This window comes from Euphorbia lathyris, chromosome 2 (genome assembly GCF_963576675.1).
Source record: "Euphorbia lathyris chromosome 2, ddEupLath1.1, whole genome shotgun sequence".
Taxonomy (NCBI): Eukaryota; Viridiplantae; Streptophyta; class Magnoliopsida; order Malpighiales; family Euphorbiaceae; genus Euphorbia; species Euphorbia lathyris.
The window spans coordinates 43,321,180-43,326,303 of record NC_088911.1 but is presented as its reverse complement, the minus strand read 5'-3'; the positions used below and the strand labels follow the sequence as shown (position 1 = coordinate 43,326,303).

The following is a 5,124-nucleotide window of genomic DNA, read 5'->3' as shown; positions in this document are numbered from 1 at the left end:
TAATTACAACTCAGTAGCGTTTAGACATTGTTCCAGTTTTAGTTTGCATCATGGTAGTGGCCGACCGAATCCCTATTACGAAGTTACAGCGAGAAGATTGAGTAGAGTGTTCGCCCCTGAGCCTGACAACCTCTAAGGAAACCCAAGGAAAGGAACCGATCAAGCCGTTCACTTGCACGCCCTCGAAGAACTCGATGCTCCATGTTCTCTGTAAACTTGTATCAATTTATATTTCATCTAATAAAGTCCGTTCTATTCGACAAATCGTTATGCAGCACTTATGGTAACCAATCCAATATAAGTGAGGCTGGTGTTTTCATTAATACGCAGTTGAATTCAAAATCATTACAAGGAAACTTTGTTGAACACTTAGGCAAATTATCACCTCGAAAGAGTTTTAATTTGAGTAAGGGCAACTATCCCGAAAGGGTTTTGTCGCGTTCAAAGCCAATTAATTAGAGGTTCCGTCATTTATTTCATCATCATAATTGATACAAAGTTTAAGTTGTTTTCTTTGCTTAATGCAAATGAATACATTCATTGTTTTTCTAAAAAGTTCTAAATGTTCCTGTTTTGTAAAATTCATCCTTCAATCAGAAGATCTTTCTAACAATCGATTTATTCTAAATATAAAATCTTATTCCAGCATTTTTCAAGTATTCAAAGTTCATAAACTCAATTAAACAATTATTTTTCCTAAATTCAATTAGACAAATTTCACTTTTCATTTACAATTAATAATAAATCTAACAAGTTCGAAATTAACAGATTCAAAAATAAGTTTTTCGTTAAAAAACGTATCCCTGTGGGATCGATATTTTTATTACTACAAGCGAAACCGTGCACTTGCGGAAATCGCTCAACAAGTTTTTGGCGCCGTTGCCGGGGATACGCCAAAATTTTTGACAAAATTTTTATTTTTCGTATTTTATTTTCGAATCTAGGTTTACACATTATTTTTATACAATTTTTATATTTTATTTATTTATCAGTTTATATAACATATTTGTTTTCAATTTTGTTTTGAAGGTAGTTTGGCTCGTGTAACCATTTCAAGTTCATGCGCAGTTCGCGAAATTCGGGCACACCACCAGACCCTTTTGATCCAGAAATTGAAAGAACACTTAAGAAAAACAAGAAAAACAACAAAAACAAAGACAAAACACCCATAAAAACCAAAAAAATCCAGCCAGAAAATATGGCCGATCCACCGACACTTATGGATTATGCTAGGCCAGGAATGGCCGGTGTAACTAATAGTGTAGTTAGACCCCGTATAAACGCAAATCAATTTGAAATTAAGCCTGCTTTGCTTAATATGTTGCAAAACAACGTAACGTTTTATGGACTACCTAACGAAAACCCTAATGCACATTTGACAAATTTCTTAGAAATTTGTGATACTTTTAAAATTACTGATGTAACAGCCGAAGCAATCAAACTTCGCCTCTTTCCTTTCACTTTGAAGGATAAGGCAAAAATTTGGTTAACTTCTATGCCTGCTGCAACATTTGAAACTTGGGACCAATTAGCCCAAGCGTTTTTATCAAAATATTTTCCCTTAGCAAAAACCGCAAGAGTCATCAAAGAATTGACATCTTTTACACAAAATGATAATGAAACTCTTTATGAAGCTTGGGAACGTTTTAAAGAACTTCAACGTTTATGCCCACACCACCAACTGCCAGATGCACTTTTAATGCAGACATTCTATAATGGATTAAATCCTACAACTAGAGGTTCATTAGATGCTATGTCTGGAGGGTTATTTATAAAGAAGACGTCCGCCCAAGCAAGAGAACTCTTGGAGGAAATGGCAATCAACAGCAGTATGTGGCCCGCAGAGCGTGGACATATACCAACGGCGAAACCATCATCCTCAGATACATCATCGGTTAAAGGTATAATGAATCTTGATCCAGTAGCAATGTTACAAGCTCAATTTTCTGCCTTATCGCACAAAATTGATAAGTTTATGGCACCATGCGATCCTAATGATCCAATCCAGAGAGACATTGATTACGAAGGTATGAATGAGATAGAACAGGTAAATTTTGTCCAAGGACAAAACCAAACTACTAATCCTTATTCTAATACTTATAATCCTGGATGGAGAAATCATCCTAACTTTAACTGGAAAGATAGTAATAGTAATAATAATGCAAATGCTAATCAATATCGTGTAAATAATTATCAAAATCAAACAAGAGATACGATTAGCACTTTATCTTCAAAAATCGACAAATTTATAGATGTTATGAATGGAAAGGTAAGTAATCAAGACGATGGTTTTAAACGGATCGAAAGTAAATTCGATCAGCTTATCAAAAACCAATCATCTAGCATCCATAATTTGGAGGTTCAAATTGGACGACTTGCTAAATCAATTCCATCCCGCAAAGAGGGAAGTCTTCCCATCCAAACGGAAGAAAATCCGAAAGAGCATGTTAAGGCTATCACTCTTCGTTCAGGGAAAAACTATTTAGGTCCGGAAATGCCCGGAAATTCAACTTTACCTGGAAATGATTTACCAAAATCCAAAGAAGATACGTTAAAACAAAAAGATACACCAATTGACTCTAGTACGAAACCTTTTGTACCAAAACCACCTTTTCCACACAGGGTCCGAAATAAGGACCATGATAAACAACTTTTATCATTTTTAGATAAGCTTAAAAATTTGCATATAAATTTAACATTCATCGATGCAATTACGCAAATTCCTAACTATGGAAAATTCTTGAAAGATTTAATTTCAAAAAAGATTAGTTGGGAAGGAATTTCATCCATTTCGCTTACTGAAGATTGTAGTTCGATAGTATCAAGCAAATTACCTACTAAACTTAAAGATCCCGGATGCTTTACCATTCCGTGTACATTGGGAAATATGGAATTCCCAAGTTGTCTTTGTGATTTAGGAGCTAGTATAAACTTGATGCCATTATCTATTTTTGAAAAATTAGGTTTAGAAGAAGACATCAAACGTACCAATATGGTTTTGCAATTAGCGGATCAATCCACTAAAAGACCATATGGAATAATTGAAGACGTTTTAGTGAAAGTTGATAAATTTATTTTTCCTACTGATTTTGTTATCTTAGATTTTGCTTATGATGCTAATTGTCCGCTAATATTTGGTAGACCATTCATGAACACGGGACGTGCTCTAGTTGATGTGTCGGAAGGAAAAGTAGTTTTACGAATAGGTGACGATAAGATCGAGTTCGATATGAATCAAGCGATGAAATATCCTATGGAGGATTTCGCTTGTATGAAGCTTGATTTAGTTGAAGAATGTGTTAATGACATTGTTCAAAGAGAAGAAATAATATAACCTATAATGGGTGAAGAATTAGAAGATAAGGACCCAGAGCCTTTGATTCGAGAAGATGGACCAGTTCCGCCTTCAGTAGTAGTTCCACCTAAATTAGAACTTAAAGAATTACCAAACCATCTGAGATACGCTTTCCTAGGCGGAAGTGATACTCTACCTATAATCATCTCTAACAAATTAACAGAAAATCAAGAAGAAAAATTGAAAGAAGTTGTTAGAAATAGAATAGGAAGTGTGGGATGGCAAATTTCAGATTTAAAAGGAATTAATCCTAGTATTGTAATGCATAGGATTCACCTAGAAGAAGATAAGTCACCTAAAGTGGATAGACAAAGACGTTTAAATCCGAACATGAAAGAAGTAGTCAAAAATGAGATTACTAAACTTTTAGACAATGGAATCATTTATCCTATTTCGGATAGTGAATGGGTTAGTCCAATCCATTGTGTACCCAAAAAGGGAGGCATAACTGTAGTAAGGAATGATGAAGGTAAATTAATACCTACGAGAACCACCACTGGTTGGAGGGTTTGTATAGATTATAGGAACCTAAATAAGGCAACTAGGAACGATCATTTTCCTTTACCTTTCATCGATCAAATGATCGAAAGGATAGCCGGTCATGCATTTTATTGTTTTCTTGATGGTTATTCCAGATTCTTTCAAATATATATTTACCCGGATGACCAAGATAAAACAACCTTCACATGTCCTTATAGAACATTTGCATATAGAAGAATGCCTTTTGGTCTATGTAATGCACCAGCAACTTTTCAACGTTGTATGACTGCAATTTTTAATGATTTCATCGAAGATATCATGGAAGTATTTATGGATGATTTTTCAGTTTATGGAGATTCTTTTGATGCATGTTTAAAAAACTTAGATAAAGTTCTTTCTAGATGCGAAGAAACGAATTTAGTATTAAATTGGGAAAAATGTCATTTCATGGTTGACGAAGGAATTGTTTTAGGTCATAAAATATCTGAAAAAGGATTAGAAGTGGATAGAGCAAAAACTTCAGTAATAGAAAAATTACCCCCACCAACAACTGTCAAGGGAGTAAGATCATTTCTAGGACATGCAGGTTTTTACAGACGATTTATAAAAAACTTTTCTGTGATTTCCAAACCACTTACTAATTTGCTTATGAAGGATTCAACCTTCGATTTTAATGAAGATTGTATTAAAGCTTTCGAGACATTGAAAACAGCTTTAGTTAGTGCACCCATAATTGCTAAACCCGATTGGGATTTGCCTTTTGAAATCATGTGTGATGCAAGTGACCTAGCTGTAGGATGTGTTTTAGGTCAAAGGAAGGATAAAAGATTACATGTTATTTATTATGCAAGTCACACATTGTCAGGTGCACAGTTAAATTACACAACAACAGAAAAAGAAATGTTAGCCGTAGTATTTGCATGTGATAAGTTTAGGTCATACTTGCTAGGATCTAAAGTTATTATTTATACAGATCACGCAGCTTTACGTTATCTGTTTGCTAAGAAAGATGCAAAACCGCGTCTGATTAGATGGGTTTTGTTGTTACAAGAATTCGATATAGAAATTAAAGACAAAAAGGGAGTAGAAAACCTTGTCGCTGATCATCTATCGAGACTAGAAGATGAAAACGGTCCTATAGGTGAAACTATCGGTATACGAGATGATTTCCCCGATGAACATCTCTATCAAATAGAAAGTATCATATCACCATGGTATGCAGATTTTGCTAATTATCTTGCAACCGATATTGTTCCGGAAGGATTATCTTCCCAACAAAGGAGGAAATT

The 5,124-nt window shown here is 34.5% G+C and overlaps 1 non-coding gene across 1 annotated transcript; it reads right to left on the bottom strand.

The window, feature by feature from the left end:
* Positions 1–1,576: 1,576 nt before the first annotated feature.
* On the bottom strand, positions 1,577–1,683 carry LOC136221146 (small nucleolar RNA R71). Its single transcript, XR_010684932.1, has one exon. It is a non-coding gene; the product is annotated as a small nucleolar RNA R71 (small nucleolar RNA).
* Positions 1,684–5,124: the final 3,441 nt, after the last annotated feature.